The sequence below is a fragment of the Lolium perenne genome, chromosome 3, assembly GCF_019359855.2.
Source record: "Lolium perenne isolate Kyuss_39 chromosome 3, Kyuss_2.0, whole genome shotgun sequence".
NCBI classification, from domain to species: Eukaryota; Viridiplantae; Streptophyta; class Magnoliopsida; order Poales; family Poaceae; genus Lolium; species Lolium perenne.
The window spans coordinates 6,427,879-6,447,936 of record NC_067246.2 but is presented as its reverse complement, the minus strand read 5'-3'; the positions used below and the strand labels follow the sequence as shown (position 1 = coordinate 6,447,936).

Sequence of the window (20,058 nt, the reverse complement as noted above, 5' to 3'; positions counted from 1 at the left end):
AATTTTCTTGAAGCAAAAGGAAACCAGTTTCTTGCGGTTCAGAAGTTTCTTATGAACAGGAATGATCTTAGTCAGTTGAGTGGATATGAGTGAAACAAACGGCCGATTGGAATTGGACAGGCATTTCACAAGAAACATGTAAACTCTATCACAGACCAAGAGAAGTCCCATGTTCAAAAGAGGACCCTGGTATATACTGATTAAACCATGACAGGTACTTTCTATTAAGCTCATACAGCCCGACATGGATATAGATAATTGGTGCCCCATGGGTTAGGCAAACAGGTTGTCAAACACGTCTGCATAGTAAAAATGGAATGTAGCATTCTTACGCAGTGACATGAAGTCCAGTATCGTTCACTCTGCTTTCTTATGAGTTGGTACCCGTTTGCTGTGACCGCAGTACTCCATCAATATACATAGCCTGAAAAAACAGAGCTGAAAAAAAGGTTATTGGTGTGAAGTGTCTGCATCCTTCTTCTGCCACTGTTCCCTAGCAGGTTGACCTCTCTGCCTCTGTTCCCTAGCAGGTTGACCTCTCTGCCACTGTTGCCCAGCAGCTTGATCTCTCTGCCCCTGTTGCCCAGCAGCTTGATCTCTCTGACCCTGTTGCCCAGCAGCTTGATCTCTCTGACCCTGTTGCCCAGCAACTTGACCTCTCTGCCACTGTTGCCCACCAGCTTGACCCTGGGGTTGTCTTCTGGGAGCGGAAGCTCGGTTTCTCCTTCGAGGGCCTGAACTGTTTTGCTTCTTGCTGCCATCGGCGTTGTTTGCCATGCTGCGTGAATCTGTTTCTGAAGTTGAAGTTGTCGTTGCTTCACAAGAATTGGCGCCGTCTCCTGCACTTGTGGTTGGCTCACTAGGTGGAAGAGAAACATACATTCCAGGCTGTATGGCAAGGTCTTTCTTCGGTTCAATTAAACCATTCCGTTCTTGTTGCAGATTAAACAATGACCCAATTTTTTCTCTCCTCTTCTTCTCTGCCTCGGAATGGAGCAATTCTTTATCATCTTCTCCCAGGTCAACTGTTAAAGACGCCTACAGGTGAATGGATGGAAAGAAATAATCTTAATGGATTCCATTGGGAGTAGCATATCTCTAGAGGGTCGAATATTTGAAATACATGAATGGATTGACAATCATACAAGGGTAAATGTAAGAAGTTTCGCAACTAAATTAGCTATGAGTACATATGATTAGTTTATAAACTGTAAGATAATTCCATGCAAGGATGCAAATATGATTGGATGTCAAGGGATTTTGATCTCTGATGAATAACTGATGATGCATGGAAATGTTAAGATGTTTCACTTGTACTTGAATCACATCCAATACATACCATTTGTTGAGTAGTGTTTGCATTCAATAGATCACGAACATGCTCGATATCCTTCTCATCAAACACTTTACGGCAAACTGGGCAAAATCCTTTGTGATGATTTATCTTGTCTGAGCTGGACAAATCTAATCCTTCAGAAGAATCAATAACATGTAGCAACAGACAAGATAGCCCATGAGTGACATATATAGCCAATGCATAAATTTTTAACATGGCTGTACAAAATTACATTGTCAATAATTGGTGCCTTGAAGTGATGCCATTTAACATCTTCATCAATAAATAAGGATCAGGAATGTAAGACAACTGTTGGAAATGCAGACTGCAATTGTGACTTTAAAATAATAATATCGCCGACTCGATTGCAACAGCATCAATTCGAACATAAAGTATACATATTTTCCAGACACAAATCAGCCAGCGTTCAAGTTCACCTCCCTTTGTAGGGAGAAGGTTGACAATGACTTCTGAAACAGTTTCAACTTGTTTAAATAATAGTAAATGAAATCTAGAGATGCTAAAAATGATAGCATTACTGGAAACAGCATAAAGGTACATATATGTCAAGCATTCCCTGCTAATCCGTGTACCAACAGCCTATTATATGCACAAGTAAGATAGTTTAACTGTGTAGTGAGCAGCTTAAGAACTTCCATCGCTGCTGATCGATATGTTCATTTATAATTTTAATGTGCTGCAATACATTAGTAAGTTCCTTTTGAGTCCTAAAGGAACACTAATATGCTCATCATTGAAGAAGGTTGAGAAGGTGGCTTCGTTGTCCATACATTTGGTCAGAGGACTGATCTAGCTTGCCAGGAGCGTAGTAACATAATACTACCAGAGTGTAAGTACCCATATTTCTAACCACAAATCAGAACCTTAATGGAACTCATAAGACACTGCACACAATTGACCTTCTGTAAGAAACAACTGAATGAACAACTCAGTACTCATGTGCAATCAAATATTAGTCACCAATCTAACTGATACTTTAGGAGTTTTAATTTAAACTGCATGATACTTGTTCCAGGGAATATGTACAGCAAAAGAACGAGCTTTTCAAAAGAAAGAAAAGGCCAAATTTTACCGTATCATTCTTCTTAGAATCAGCATCGTCATCGTCATTTTGAAGCCATCCCCACCATCTCATAATGCAGTCACTGCAGTGGCAAAATACTAAGCAACCACTAGACAGAACAAGATATGTACGTGTGTTTGTAGAGAAGGAAATGAAATCAACCTGTGGAAGCAGTGGTAGCATGGCATCAACTTCATGAATGACAAAGCAGAACTATCATTATACTCTGGGACTAAAGGATATAGACACAGTGGACAATCGCCAGCTGGGTGGTTCATATTCGAGAGGATCTCTCCAGCTTCCTGCACGTGAAGTTACTTAGATCATGTTAAAAACAGAAACATTATCAGACTCACTGGTTTAATTTTTGCTACATCTGTCACTTAAGTAGTAAAATCTGCAAGTTTTGCTATCCTCGAACTGCAAATTCATCTGCCACTTCCTAAAGACAGCACACGTCATAGTTCGCAAAGTAGCAATTATTATTTTGATAGCCTGCATGTTACTCAAGTGACAAAGTATAATACTATGATTAATAGAACATTGGACACCAAAAACACATGCAACTATTGAATGTTTCAACTCTTCAACTAACGTGCAAGTATGCAAAATCATCTTGAACACTATGGCATGAACAACTGTGGTTCTCTACTGTGCATAAGTCAAAAGACAAGGAATACCTCACATAGAGTCACAAGCATTGGGTAGTCGGAAAGCTCTTTTGCCTTGTTCTGGATGCTGCTAATAAGATATGCCTGTCTATTCTCATCAAGGCCCTTACTTTCGACAGCACAAACGTGAGGTGGTTCTTTTGGATACTGCAAGTAAAATGTCATAAAAATGTAATGCATAAGCACTGAGGCAATACATAACCAGATATGAACCATACTGGATAAGATGGATTTACTAGGGACTTAATTTCTAGGAGAAGAGTAGCAGCAGAAACATGATACCCATGATGTAAAATTTGAAGCATGCTAGATATCAACATCTAGGCGTTCAGCCCTATTGTGAAACTTTGCAATTTCAAAGGTTCAGTCAGTTAGTATGTAAAATTAAGCCAGAAAACAAGTAACAGAAATGAAAATTTTGTTTGCACTAAGAAGTGCTGATCCTTCACACTGCATCCACCTTCTGAACTTAGATAGCACAAGCTCATTGCTTCAATATGATGCAATGGAACCATTACTGGCTTTACTGCTTCCAGCACACTCATTAGTGAGCCATTTCAGTAAAGAGATGGCCTTATTTGCAAGAAGAAACAGTTCGAAAACAGCGAAGATATATATATGTCATGAAGAACTCTAGTAACATAAATGAATAAAATATGTGCGTTCAGTGTACAAAAGCAGTTAGCACAGACATGGCATAATTTCAAAAGTGACTAACCAACTTAAGTAGCCGATCAACAAAAATGTAATAGTCAATCAGTTTCTAAAAGACATTATGGAAATATAAACTACGCAGATTTGAAGTTGATATGTTTCCAAGTCCACCGATTGAATTGAACATATGTTCCCCAACAACAAGAGTTCTCTATGAAATAGAGGTAAATAGAAATTGAATGGAGATAGATCAGAATCTCGAAAGGTGGTAAGCTATACAGGTCCATACCTGGGAAGATGCTTTAATTCCAAGAAAGAGTTCTACAAACTGAAAACAAGAAAGTGGCCATTAACATACTAATAAATATGCATAACTCCTAGAAGCAAAAGAGAAAATTAGGGTAATATTGGGAAAATAAGAAAATTGCACTGGATGCCACGGATAAATAATTAATGAACTTTACAAACATTTAAAAAACAAGAAAAGAAAATTACATTCTCCATCCCTTCGGACGCAAAAATATATAATGCAACCAAGTAATGCTAAATGTACAATAACAACACTTCAAAGCTTATGGGAAACGCAAACTCAACAGCATTTATCTAATGTGTTTAATCATGTTCATGGATATGCTGACAATTACTGGCTATCCTTTCAAAGAAGTTTAATCCAAAAAATTCTACATATGAGGACAGATGTAGACTTTTTGTGACCTGAGTGTTGATCCCAAAGATGAAAATATATTTCTCATCAACAGGGCCACAACTTTCTTTGCCCCTTCCTTTTGCCTTCATCACCCACCCCCTTCCGTCTTTATTTCCCCTACTTACACTCCTCCCATTAGGCCTACCTATATAATCCCCTTTCTTGACCGACTCAACTATAGCCTCCCCAAAAATAACCCTTCTACGTCACAACCACTATACCCAGCACCAAGGTGGCAGTCATGTAGGTCTGCCTTGTAGTTAATTCTATACTGTATGTCAAACTATATTGCAAATGTCCCTATAACATGGATCTACCACTACAGCGGTACTACTGGTTGTTGGCTCAGACTAACTGTTACTGGATAGATTAAGAGCAAATATCATTAAGTAGTTTATTATGTACTTGCAACATTGCCAGCTTATAAAAAAATGATGGATTACATGCAAAAATATTAACAATATAAACTGATAAAGCACTTACTCCTACAGTACACAAGCGTATGTTTTTCTCTGGTTTGAGTTACATATATCTTTGCTTAGCACTGCACAGGTAAAATGCAAGGCATGGATGGTTGTAGGTTATCAAAGTAATACAAGTTATGGTTTAACGGGAATGGGCAAGAATTTTTCATGTGAACTAAAACCTGAAATAAAATATCTGTCTAACTTGAGCTGTACAGAACAGCAAAAGTTCTACTCCACAGTGATACAACTACATAGAGAAAGTAAAAAAAAAAAAAAAAGGTCCATCTATAACTAGAACCATGATGATAATTGGCACTTAGGGAAACAAGGTCCAAAGTACAAAGCACATCTACCTGACCACAGTGGCTCTTAATATTTACATCAGCCCTCTGGATTCAGTTTTCTACATAAAAACATGGGCCTTTCGATCATGACACACAACATAATTCTTGATATTTGCACACAAATAAAACTAGCAACTCAGAAATTAAGCATACCTATCTATCAATGCATCGAAACGCAAGTCTTTTGCGTTTTCGCGAAGAAAAGAAATACATACGCATTAGAAGGGTTCTGGCATACATGCGAACAATTGATGAGAGGCATCCTGACTCGGTAAGTAGCATCATAGAAATTGATCCGTAATAATGCAACAAGCACTAACTAGCCATAGAGAGCTACCTTAACTAATAGGGAAAAGGCCCAAGCTACTAAATGCTAGGGTTCGGAAGCAGCAATGCCACCACCACTGACCACAGCTGGCTAGTTCTACGCTCGCTCGCTCAGCGGCCTGTCAATCGATCAACCTCCCAAGCCCTCTCATTAATCGCAAAACAGAACGGACCAATCGTGAGGACCGGATGCCATGAAGCCGATTTAGGTGTGGAGGGGGTGGGGAGAAAGCGAACCTGCTGCGAGGAGTCGTCGGCGGTATTGGGGCGGACGTGGACGACGAGGTGGGGAGGGAAGTCGCAGACCACGCGGCAGTCTTCTCCGTACGTACATCGCCTCCACCGCCTCCACCTCCAGCCGGACCTCCTCCGCTTCCGCCGCCATTGCCTTCAGTGCTGGCAGAGGAACCTTCTTCTCCTCCCCTTTTTTTACCAAGAGAGGTGACTATTCAAGAAAGGATATTCTAGACGAATCGTCCGAATTGGGCAAAGAGTTTGGGCCTTTTGCTGCCAGGCTGAGCCCAATATTATTGTGCATTATTACTAGGGTTTTCTATTTCCGTGCCCTCGGATCCTTAGTTGTAGTTGTGCTCAGTTTTCCCCAGCCACTTAGTTTTTCCTCAGTTTTTCCTAAGTCCTTGTCTGAAATCTCACAAGGAGCTCGGACGGGAGGAATCCCGTTAAGTTGACCATTAGTGGGGCCGTTGTTGGTGCCCCGCGGTGGACACGTCTCCACTTATCCAGATTATCGTGGGACCCACAACTTGTCCACGCTAGCGCGCCGGACTCACAGCTTACCCAGGTGACCGTTGCAAAATGGGAGCCCGAACCAGCCCCGCGCCCGTGCCCGTGCCCGTGCCATTGCTTCCCCTTTCTTTCCCCGCGCCCCATTGTTCTTCTTCTCCGGCAGCGGCAGCCCTTCTGCGCCCCATTGTTCTTCTTCTCCACCAGCGGCAGCCCTTCTCCGGCAGGCGGGTGATGTCTAGTTTCTCTTCGACCTCCCGTTCTTCGTGGCCGCAGTATGGACCCGTGCCTTTGACAAGATGCCCTAACTGCCCACGCCAGGAGCCTCTGAAGCGGTCGATCTGTAAGACGGACGACAACGGCAACCGTGGACGTGAGTTCCTTGCATGCGAGAGCTTGCCATATAGAGATGGGGATAAGGTTAGATCTCGCTCCAATTGCTCTGTTTTCTCTCGATTTTCTTGTTATTCCCTCGAATTTGGGATTTAGGGTTCACGTTGTTGTTTTCAGATCCTGAAGAAATGCAGGCATTTCGAGTGGATCGATGTGTACGTTCAGAGGCTTCAATTGCAGGAATCAATTGGCGCTATTAGGGAGCGCAATTTGGGAGGGGGGACTTGCTGTAGAGAATGCGGCGGAGAGAGGAGCCGTTCCGATTAGGGCCCTTCCGATTATGCCTAATGCTCCCAATGCAGAACTGGTGGAAGTGAAGGGAGAACTGAAGAAAATGAACAAGCAGTTAAGGCAGCTGATCGAGTTGAAGAAGCAAGCTAATCTGATGGTTGGTTGTTTTTTTTGTTGTATAATTGCGATCGGATTCTTATCATTGCTCATCAGGCGCAAGGGATCCCTTGTTACAAATCCATTATTCAGTTACATGTACTTGTAGTTGTTTTCAAAGTTAGTGTGTGCATTCACCGAAATTACCAAAAAAAAAAAATACGCGTTAGGGAATATAGGAATGCTAAAGATAGTTGATAATTGTTAGAGGGGTGACAAATAATGCATTCACCGAAATCCCACAAATATGTATATCTCATGTTTATACCAAAATTATACCACTTTTGGGACGTTTCAAATAACCAAAACTATATTCACTAAAAGAAAAGGAATGCTAAAGATAGTTGATAATTGTTAGAGGGGTGACAAATAATGCATTCACCGAAATCACACAAATATGTATGTCTCATGTTTATACCAAAATTATACCACTTTTGGGACGTTTCAAATAACCAAAACTATATTCCCTAAAAGAAAAGGAATGCTAAAGATAGTTGATAATTGTTAGAGGGGTGACAAATAATGCATTCACCGAATGACGAGGGAACACCTCGGCAATGCCTACGTATTGTAGACTTGGGTTTCGGGAGAGAGCGACGATGGAGATTCCGGGGACGAGATTAGGCACACGACATACCCAGCTTCGGGTCCCCTCGGTGGAGGATCCCTACGTGCTGCTAGCAATCCAGTATAATATCATATGTATGTCTACAGGGTGTCGCCATAGGCGGATCTATGTTGTCTCTATTCTGTCTATCTGTTCTCCCTTTATTTCGGGTGCCCTAGCTAGCTTTATATATGCAACCAGCCTAGGGTTTTACAAGAGTCCTAGTCGACTACTTCTTCGGGTTGCCTTGTTGGGCCTTCTCCATATTGGGTCTTCTCCATATTGGGCCGAGCCTGGTATACTAATAATGGGTATCCGAAGGGTATTCCCATGTCAGTAGCCCCCGAGTTTATAGGGAAGTCGAAGACTTGCGCAGAAACTCCAAGCATAACCATCTCCGAAGTCGAAGAAAAATACAAGGCGAGGTCCATGTCGTAGATCATGTGTAGCGTAGATGATGTCGACGATTTTTGAAATTATCGGGTGCGCGGCAGCGCTCCCGATGGGAGTAGCCCCCGAGTCTATGGGCAAGTGCTTGCACTTGGGCATAGACTCAAGTTGTACTACTCGATGAAGAATTTGACTGTACTTCTGGGCGCAGCCCCTTTTTTTTATCGACTCCTGTTAGAGGACTTAATGAAATCCAGCACTCCCGATGGGAGTAGGCTCCACTCGAGTCGTAGAATCGAGTTGAGTCTACAAACCTTGATTATCGTAGATGCTACCGAAGTTATTTTCTATCGGGTGCGCGACCAGCGCTCCCGATGGGAGTAGCCCCCGAGGCTACAGCCAAGTGTTTGCACTTGGGTGTAGGCTCAACTTGCTTGTAATCGACACCACAATTTTTCCTCTTTCCTGTATCTTATCGGGAGGGTGAACAATACTCTCGATAAGAGTAGCCCCCGAGCCTATGAGCAAGTGCTTGCACCTGGCATAGGCTCAAGTTGTACTACTCGATAAAGAACTTGGCGCAGCCCCTCTTTTTATCGACTCTAGGCCGTTGCTATTTTTATTTGACATCCATATCTATATTGTACAGGGATAATGGTAATTGGGGCTAGTTCATCTGACGGATCAGGTACTAGTTAACTGCTCTAGTGGCAATCCGCAAAAACCTACTTCAAGATCACGTCCCTGGACATGATCCCGGGATACTGGTGTTAACTCGACAGGTGCCGCTTAAGGTCTTACCATTCTGTCGAGTCCCAGTCATGTTTTATCGGGTACCTAATGCGTCCGTTAGGATTTTTCTTCGTATCTGTTGATACGGAAAAAAGTAGCAAACCGACGTCAGAGACGGTGCCACGCCGCTCAGAACGGATCCGGGGTCTTACCTTCGCAGAGTTTTGCGGCATTCAGAGATTATTCGCGACTTTTAGTGCTCTGAGAACATATTGTCGAGTGCCTTATTCGGCTGATGCAATGACCCATTTTGCGGGTTCTTCTATATTTTTCTCGGGCGTGATGAGACAGCCGAATATATTGGGTTCTTCTATATTGTCGGCAGGCACATCGCTGATACTCTTGCTCAGAACAAATGACGAGTCAATGGACCCGAAGATTTGTCTATCCTCTTCTCTTTCCCCCTTTTTTTTTTTTGGTTCCTCCTTGATGATAATTTCGTCGAGTTCCTCCTTCAGGAAAATTTCTTCGGGTCCTCCCTGAGGACAATTCTTTGGGTCCTCCCTGAGGACAATTCTTCGGGTCCTCCCTGAAGACAATTCTTCGAGACCTCCTTGAGGATAATTCTTCGAGACCTCCTTGAGGATAATTTTTCGGGACCTTCTTGAAGATAATTCTTCGGGACCTTCTTGAAGATAATTCTTCGGGACCTCCTTGTGGATAATTTTTCGGGACCTTCTTGAAGATAATTCTTCGGGACCTCCTTGAGGATAATTCTTCGGGTCCTCCTTGAGGATAATTCTTCGGGACCTCCTTCAGGAAAAATTTCGTCGGGTCCTGTCCTCTCTTGAAGACAATTTCGTCGGGTTCTCCTTGAAGAAGATTTCGTCGAGTTCTCTTTTGAAAACAATTTCGTCGGGTTCTCTCAAGATTTCGTCGGGTTCTCTCAAGATTTCGTCGGGTTCCTCCCTGAAGAAGATTTCGTCGGGTTCTCCTTGAAGAAGATTTCTTCGAGTTCTCTTTTGAAAACAATTTCGTCGGGTTCTCTCTTATATACTTTGAATTTTGCTTTCTCCTGCACAAATAAACAAACTTTTTCTATCTTTTCCTTGACTCTCTTTTTCGCATGTGGTGTCAGATGCTCAGATTCGATGATATGTAAAGTGAATATATGCCACGCAGCCCCCGAGTGTCGGGTGCGACGAAAGTAAATGATAATCAACTTTGTACAAAATAAAAGAACACTTAGCTTTTTGGACACGACGAAGTCGATGCATGATGAAGTCTTCGAGTGTAGATAAGAAATCTAGCCAAAGTAGAAACCACCAAATAACAAAAGTGGATGCCGCGAAATTGTTGATGAAGAAATAGCCGAGCCCCCGAGCGTTGCTGAGGTGATGTCATGATTGTTGTGTCGCAGTCGTGACCCGAGGTGAAATCGTTGTCGAGCCCCCGAGCGTTAGGCGTGACGTCGAAATAAGTTGATGGAGTCGCGGCGTCATATAAGGTGACGCCATTTAAGATGAAGCCATAGACAATAATATATGAAAATGAATCCCAGATAAAATATTTGAGATGAGTCCATATTGAGGATTACGCCATTAAATATAGAGCATATATTGAAGATAAATCCATCGATATCATAGAGGATGAATCCATTGACCCGAAGAATCCAGTAATACCCATAGAAGATGAATTCGCTGATATCATAGAGGATGAATCCATTGATCCAAAGAAAATAGTTCCAGTAATAATCATAGAAGATTAATCCATTGAACCGAAGTATCCAGTAATATAGAAGATGAATCCGCCGAAGAAAATAAATCCAGTAATAATCCTCGATGAAAAATCCAGTGACCCGAAACGCCTCGGGTAATGTTGTATAAGAGTAAGCCAGTAATATTCATATAGATGAATCTTATAAGATGAATCCGATGAAAAAGAATCCAATAAGCCGAAGAAGATGAATCCATTGATCCGAAGAAAATAATTCCATTGAGCCAAAAATAAATCCACTTAGCCGAAGTAGATATATCCAGAGACGAAGAAAAGAATTTCACCAAGTAATCGAGTGTATTTGTGGTAACAAAGTAATGACAAAGCTCCCAGTGTTGAGTGTATTTGTTGTAATATTGTAATGGCAAAGCCCCCGAGTATTTGGGTATGGCGAAAGTAAATAATAATTGACTATTGGAAGATGAACACTTAGCTTTATTGTTGGATGCGACGGAGTCGTCGCTGAAGCAGTTCGTGCAGCGGACACAGCCGATGTAGTTGCGCGGCGCCTGGTCGGAAGTAGTCGATGTTGCGGACGTAGTCGATGAAGAAGACGTTGTTGATGTGTCGGAACCTCGACATGCCGATTTGATGACTATACACAATGGCGACTGCCCACTATCGAGCAAGAAGTAGTTTGATTCTTTTCATCCCCTGTGTAGCTTCATAGTACCAATGCGAGATAAAGACGTGAATTACACATACAAATTCATATGAGAATATTACTAGATTTTATCGCATGAGCGGTAGCAGGTACTTAGCTTTGCTTAGTAGTCTGATCAGATCTTTAGATCCACTTACTCATACGATCTGGTTCAGATCCGAACAAAAGAAAATTTCACTTTTCCTTGGAACCTAACTATTCGCGGCGAATATGAGAAGTAATCGTGAACGAATCAAAAAAGCACATGCAAGGGGTAGTAAAACTCAGCTTTGCTTCTTTTGGAAGAAACAAGGCTACGCTATAAAATATTGTAGATTAGACCGATGGGATAGCACCCGCTTTTTTGGATCGCTGAAACTTATCTTGTTGTATATGTGAGGAACGGGATTAGCGTAGAACCCCTGGCCGCCATCACGCGGATGCGATCTGGCCGCCATAGAATACGCAATCTTTTGTCGATGAAGTTGAACGCGCCGTAGACGAGGGATCCCGCCCGGATCACAAAATCCAGCCGCCACAGATTCCCACAGACGGCGCCAATTGACGAGGGAACACCTCGGCAATGCCTACGTATTGTAGACTTGGGTTTCAGGAGAGAGCGACGATGGAGATTCCGGGGACGAGATTAGGCACACGACGTACCCAGCTTCGGGTCCCCTCGGTGGAGGATCCCTACGTTCTGCTAGCAATCCAGTATAATATCATATGTATGTCTACAGGGTGTCGCCATAGGCGGATCTATGTTGTCTCTATTCTGTCTATCTGTTCTCCCTTTATTTCGGGTGCCCTGGCTAGCTTTATATATGCAACCAGCCTAGGGTTTTACAAGAGTCCTAGTCGACTACTTCTTCGGGTTGCCTTGTTGGGCCTTCTCCATATTGGGTCTTCTCCATATTGGGCCGAGCCTGGTATACTAATAATGGGTATCCGAAGGGTATTCCCATGTCACCGAAATCCCACAAATATGTATGCCTCATGTTTATACCAAAATTATACCACTTTTGGGCGTTTCAAATAACCAAAACTATATCCCAAACTATATTCCCTAAAAGAAAAGGAATGCTAAAGAAAGTTGATAATTGTTAGAGGGGTGATAAATAATCCTTTCACCGAAATCCCACAAATATGATAAATATGTATGCCTCATGTTTATACCAAAATTATACCACTTTTGGACCGTTTCAAATTACCAAAACTATATTCCCTAAAAGAAAAGGAATGCTAAAGAAAGTTGATAATTGTTAGAGGGGTGATAAATAATCCATTCACCGAAATCCCACAAATATGCCAAATATGTATGCATCATGTTTATACCAAAATTATACCACTTTTGGGCCGTTTCAAATTACCAAAACTATATTCCCTAAAAGAAAAGGAATGCTAAAGAAAGTTGATAATTGTTAGAGGGGTGATAAATAATCCATTCACCGAAATCCCACAAATATGCCAAATATGTATGCCTCGTGTTTGTACCAAAATTATACCACTTTTGGGCGTTTCAAATAACCAAAACTATATCCCAAACTATATTCCCTAAAAGAAAAGGAATGCCTACAAGAGTTTATAATTTTTAGCGCGTGAAAAATAATACAGATAGAGGGTGGAAGCTAGCCGCCGACAGAGAGAGAGGGTGGTGGCCCCGATCAGAGAGAGAAAGGGGTTATCCTGCCCGTTAGATCATACGATCAACGGTCGGTGGGCACGATCCGCGTGATAAGGGCTAGACCAATCAGGGCAAGGTTGGGCGTCCCCCTGTGAGAATTTGTGAAGGGAGAGGGCAAAACTGAGTAGTATCAAGAAACCAAGGGCACGTGAGTAGTAAACAGACTAAGGGATTCAAATATGAGATTTAAAAAATGAAAAATGCATGTTTTGTACAATGAAACCCATCTTGGCCTACCTCAAACTATTTGCAATGCAAATATACATGAGTGTGAAAATTGTGGCCTCATTCAGACAAAGTATGTTTTGGGGAAAGCTGTTTTGGGAAGGGCTTATTGTGAAAAGCCATGCACCTTCATAGCTACTAGGTGATTTGAGAAGTGACAATTTGTGGTAAAACTTGATTTATCTATGATTGTTATGGTTCCCAACGTGGCAGGTCGCGTAAGAAGACTCCATGAGTAAGTGCCACTATGGTTTTATCTTTTTTGGAATTTTTTGCGCATGAAATGACTCAATTAGATAGCTTAATCTCATTTGTTGACTCTCTGTTGACCAGACACTTGAGGGTAAAACTGAGTATATTGCACTAGCCAGTATTAGCACTCAAGGGGAAAACTGAGCACACAAAAAATGCTAGTATAAGACTCGAGGGTATACCTGAGTATATCTAAATTTCGAGGGTTAGAATCGAGGACGCGTGTTGCGGTGCAGAAGTGGAAGACGTGCAATTGTTGACGCGTAGGACACGGGTCGCGGTGTAGAAGTTGAAGACGTGCAATCGTGGACGCGTGTCGCGGCGCAGAAGTCGAAGACGTGTAGACGTGCAACCGTGCACGCGTAGGACGCGGGTGGCATTTACGACCCCTAGCCTTTATAGATGCCTCTCCCTGTTCGCCTCCTCGCACTATCTCACTGTCACTCTCACTCCCTCACTGAAAGGATCGTATGCCGCACCTAGAGGGGGGGGTGAATAGGTGCTAACCAATCTTTAGTTCTTTTTCAATTTAGGCTTGACACAAAGGTAAATTCTCTAGATATGCAACTATGTGAATTTACCTATATGACAAGGCTAACAACTAAGCAAGATATAGCTACACAATATATATGAGAGGTAATTGGATAGAGGTAACCGAGAGTGGAGCACGCGGAGACACGGAGTTGATTCCCGTAGTTCCCTTCCTTTGCAAGAAGGTACGTCTACGTTTGGAGGAGTGTGGTTGCTACGAAAGCCAAACCAACGCCACGAAGGCTTCACTCAGGTCTCCTGTGAGCAACGCCACGAAGGCCTAGCCCACTTCCACTAAGGGATTTCCTCGAGGCGGAAACCGGGCCTTTATAAAGTTCTTGGGGCACACATCCACAACCAAATTGGAGGCTCCCAAATCTGTAACAACAACAACAAGAACAATATCAACTACAAACAACTAGGGTTTCTCAAAAGAGGAACTCTAGCAAAGGGGCCCTCAAGCATATGAGGGAGAAATGAGAATCGCTTCGGTGAGGATGTAGATCAGGGTCTTCTCCTTCGGATCTCCAAAGATCAAGAGCTTTGGATGGTTGGAGGAGAAGATCTTGTGAATCTTGTGTTTCTTGAAGTGGCTCTAATGGTGGATGAACTTGTGCAATGATTGAGCAACTTGTCCCAATGGAGAAGAAAGCTATTTATATGAGTGGGGCTTCAGATCTGACCGTTATGGATGTTTTTTCGTAAGACCGGAAGTTCCGGCCAGAGTGGCCGAAAGTTCCGGCTGGATGCTATCGCTCCAGAGCAGCAGACGGACTGAAAGTGGGCGGAACTAGGGCGGAACTTCCGGCGACCGGAAGTTCCGGCCAAGTTCCGGCCAACTTCCGGAATTTCGTGAAATGCATACTGGAACCATCTACGAGTAAAATCGATGTTTCCGGAACTTGCCCGGAAGTAGGGCCGGAACTTCCGGTTCCGCTGGCCGGAACTTCCGGCCTACTTCCGCCGAGGTTCTTCGTGGGAGGCGTTGGGATGCTGCTGACTGGAGCATCTGGGCGGAAGTTCCGCCAGCAGGGGTCGGAACTTCCGCCTGAAGTAAAAAGGCAGCAGAGTCTTCAGATCTGACATTCCATTCCACCAGCCATGTATATATAATGAGACCATGTACCTGTCTACATCAACACACATAAATAAATACCTATTGTTGACATCAAACACACAAAACCCAAAAGGGCGGGAAATGTTCTTTCAATCTCCCCCTTTTGGTGTTTGATGACAACACAAGTATTTGCAAGGAATAATCAATGTAAACAACAAGTATGTGAGAGATATAGAGGAGCTCCCCCTATATATGGGCATGTACCAAGAAGATTTCTCCGAAAGCATAGGTACACATATGAAACAAAGCTCCCCCTATATCATGCATCCATCTTCCATGGGTTAGCAATAAACATATAGTGATAAGCATATAGAGAGATAGATCATACACACATAGATAACCATAGAAGACTCACATACGGAGTTTACCAAACATAGATAAGGTTCACACACCACATAATATCTAGAGACAAAGTTCGACACCAACGAGAAAATAAAATGGAATCACAAGCGATAGAAATCAAAGAACACACGAGCTTGTGACTCCCCCATGCAAATACCCAACGGAGAGCAACCTAATAAGGGCTCACTCTCCCCCTTTGGCACCAAGGCACCAAAAAGGGACAGGAGTAACTACGCGTCCCAAGGGTCGGCGTTAGCCCAGCCGGGAGGGAGATCAGATGGAGCGCCGGGGTGAACTGGAGTGCGAGGAGGGGACTGGATCTCGAGACCATCATCCGGAAGCGGAATGCCATGCCGAGATACCCACTCGGCCTCCGGGGTGATGTTCTCCTCGGTGCCCGGAGGAGACACGTCCACATTGAGAGCCATCATGATGCTCTTCTGACGAACCCGAGACTTCTTGGCCTCAACATGCTATTGATACTGACGGTGGTGGACATCTGAGGTGAGACAAAAAAATCTGTTGCATGCGGCGGGCAAGCTTGGAGGCCCAACTTGGTGGCTTCTCATGAATGGGAGGAACACCTTCTATGGGCGAATTGTGACGCTTAACCCGGAGGCTCTTCACTTCATGAGCTGTGATGTTGAGAGGAATGGAGTGAGAGAGAGGAGCCTAACAAACAGATATCCAAGTATCTTCAATGAGCTTCATGATGTACGGAGCAAATAGAGGAAGCTTCTTCTCCATCACACATGACCACATCTCATTGTAGATGTAGTCCATCACATCAAGCTTCTCACCGGTGCCCTTCTTAGCATGAGAGTTTGCCATGAGATCCACTTCATAGGTGTGCAATTCATCAAGGTTGCCACCCTTGGGTCCAATTGTTTCCCGGTAAACACGAAGCATGATGTCCCAAGTAGGGAGAAAATCCGCACTCTTGCCTAGAATACCCCATCCTTTGATATAGAGAGGTTCCAAAGCATCCTTGGTGAGAGCAAACGAGCTATCATGAGACCGCCATCCATTTTCATCCACAACCAGAGAACGAGGGTATCCAAGAGCAGCCCCAAAGCTTGCCAAGTTGGCCTCAAGAAGAGTCTCATGTGTCATCCACCGGAATGTTCTGGCTTCATCTCGTTGAAAGTGAACGGTGGCATAGAACTGTTGAATCAACCCAATGTCGAAGTCCTTGTTGAGCTCCATAATGGGATAGAGCCCAAACTCTCCACACATTGCATAGGCTTCATCAAAGTACCTTGTGGCGGCCATCTTGGCGGTGTCAATGGAATGTTGAGTGACAATCCCCTTCTTGAAAGTCACATAGATCTCATAAAAGATTTCCTCTTGGGTTTTATTGTGGAAGCGCTTATCCGCAACCCTATTGTTCCGAGGGGCGAGATAAGGATTCCCTTGCCGTAGCTCCTTGTACTCAAGATATGGCATATTCTTGACTGACACATGAACCTTCTTGCCACGTACTGCGGGTGACTTGAGCTTTAGAGCCGCATGTTGGCGAGCCGTGAGCTTGGATGGACAAGTAAGCTCAATCTCTTCTTCTTCTTCTTCTTCAACAACATGCCCTTGCCTCTCTTCTTGGAACCACCTGAGATGCATATATGAAGATGGTAGATGAATATGAGTGCACACGAACAAAGGAGGCCAAAACCAGATCCTGAACAGAACACTGAGTACAGAATAGTAAACATGCCAGGCCGGAAGTTCCGGTGGGAACCGGCGGAAGTTCCGCCCGGGCGGAAGTTCCGGCGCGGCTGCACGAAGACAGCGAAGTTTCCCTTCGGATTCGCGGCAATGGCGAGGTGAACCACTCTACTCCAACATTCTAGACAAGAACTAGTAGGGGATAGGCATCTAGAGAGAATCTACCAAGGCTTGACCTAGAGTATGCCCTAAAATTCATCTAGTGAGGTCAACCCACACCTAGAGAGGGAAAGAGCACAAACCGGGGGGAGCCATGGTGGAGGAGAGGGAGAGGATGCCGATCCACGGAGCCGATCCGGCGGAGGTCGCCGGAGGAGGGAGATCTGGCCGGGGGAGCCACCGGCGCCACTGGGGAAGGAGAGCACGAACAGAGAGAGGATTTGGGGGAAAAGTGGGGGATGAACCGTTCCCCCCGTTCCCGACCCCATAAGTGGGAAACGGTACGAGCGGAAGTTCCGCCCGCAGGGGCCGGAACTTCCGGTCCCAGCAAAACGAGCCCACCGATAGTTCGGCGTCGCGGGAACCAGATCTTGGCCAGGGGAATCCAGCCGGAAGTACCGGCCTGGGTGACCGGAACTTCCGGTGCAGCAGAAAACTGGGCCAGAACAGGAATTTTGACGAGAATTGTGTGCACTCGGAATAGGAAAAGATAGGGCTTAGATGCGATAGGCTTAGGACAGATGATCCAAACTGTAGGATGGTACATGATCACTCATTTTTGCAAGTAATGCAAATGAAGACAAAAAATGAGCGATTTCCCATAAGAACATGTAGATGTCAAATAAAATCCATTTAAGATCCAAATAACCTCAACTCTTCACAAAGAAGAGTGTGGTGGCCTAGGCCACCGTATATGAGTGTTATGGCATGGCACCGCGAAGATATATTGGGCCCAAAACCACTACTCATCATTGAAGCTCACATATCACCATAGGATATAAAGAGAATGATATATTAATGTCGGCATTATGGGGGGAGGGATAGCTCAATAGTTTAAACCGCACTCCCCCTATATCCATGCCCACATCTAAACCAAAATAAAGTTTTGAGACAAAGGTGTGTTTGCAAGATGGTCAAGCTATACTCCTTGAATCAATGATATTTAGCTCATTCCTCAAATAGCAAAACCTTGATTCATCAAGAGGCTTCGTGAATATATCGGCGAGTTGGTCTTTGGTAGGAACATAGCATAGCTCAATATCACCACGGGCAACATGATCCCTAATAAAATGATTCCGGATCTCAATATGCTTCGTTCTTGAATGTTGCACCGGATTATAAGCAATCTTGATAGCACTTTCATTGTCACATAAAAGAGGCACTTTGTCACAAGTGACACCGTATTCCTTTAAAGTTTGCCTCATCCATAACAATTGAGTGCATCCACTTGCGGCGGCAACATATTCGGCTTCGGCGGTGGAGAGAGATATACAATTTTGCTTCTTAGATGACCAACACACCAAGGACCTACCAAGGAATTGGCAAGCCCCGGAGGTTGATTTCCTATCATCCTTGTCACCCGCCCAATCCGCATCGGTATATCCATTGAGAAAGAAACTTGAGCCTTTAGGATACCAAAGACCATATCTAGGGGTATCAACCAAATATCGAAAGATTCTTTTGAGAGCCATCATGTGGCTCTCCTTAGGAGAAGCTTGATACCTTGCACACACACCAACGCTCAACACTATGTCCGGTCTAGATGCACAAAGGTAAAGCAAGGATCCAATCATGGAGCGATATACCTTTTGATCCACCTCTTTACCATTGGGATCAAGTGCAAGATGACATTTGGTGATCATAGGAGTGGCTACACCCTTCATTTCCGTCATCTTGAACCTCTTGAGCATGTCTTGGAGATACTTTGCTTGATTGATGAAAGTCCCTTCTCTCAATTGCTTGATCTCAAAACCAAGAAAGAACCTCATCTCTCCCATCATAGACATCTCAAACCTATCGGTCATAAGCTTTGAGAATTCATCATTGAAAGCTTTGTTAGTAGAGCCAAAGATAATATCATCAACATATAATTGGCAAACGAAAAGCTCCCCATTGACCCTCTTAGTAAAAAGAGTGGGGTCGATTAGCCCAACATCAAACCCATGGTCTATCAACAATTCTTTAAGGTGCTCATACCAAGCTCTAGGAGCTTGTTTGAGACCATAAAGTGCTTTATCAAGCTTATAGACATGGTTAGGAAAGTCGGGATCCTCAAACCCCGGGGGTTGCTTAACATAAACCTCTTCATGCAAAGGACCATTAAGAAAAGCACTTTTCACATCCATTTGTTGTAACTTAAAATTATGATGTGATGCATATGCAAGAAGGATACGGATGGACTCAAGGCGAGCCACGAGAGCATAAGTTTCTCCAAAGTCAATTCCTTCAATTTGAGAGAAACCTTGAGCCACCAATCTTGCCTTGTTCTCACAATAATTCCAAACTCATCTTTCTTGTTCTTGAATATCCATTTAGTGCCTATAACATTGCGGCACCCTTTTGGCTTCTCTACCAAAGACCATACTTTATTGCGCTTGAAGTTGTTTAGTTCCTCGTGCATAGCTTCCAACCAATCCGAATCTTCAAGAGCCTCAAATACTTTCTTGGGTTCCACTAAGGAGATATAAGCATGATGATTGCTAAAGTTAGCCAATTGCCTTCTTGTGGAAACCCTTCCTCTTACATCACTTAGGACCTTCTCATGAGTGTGTTCAAGAATTTCCAAGTTCCTATCTCTTCTTGCTAGACGACGGGCCTCGATCTCCTCCTTGGTTCTTCTTGGCCTTGGAGGTATCACTTGATCATTTGGGTCCCCGTCTTGACCTTCAACTTGAGCTTCATCAATGTATTGAGAGAGCTCAATATCATGTGCTTGATCTTGGACATCATTCGGTGAGGCCCAAATATCAAATGGATACTCATCG

At 43.6% G+C, this 20,058-nt stretch overlaps 1 pseudogene; it reads right to left on the bottom strand.

Moving 5' to 3' along the window:
• Positions 1-170: 170 nt before the first annotated feature.
• On the bottom strand, positions 171-16,684 carry LOC127325537 (uncharacterized; annotated as a pseudogene).
• Between the last annotated feature and the right edge of the window lie 3,374 nt (positions 16,685-20,058).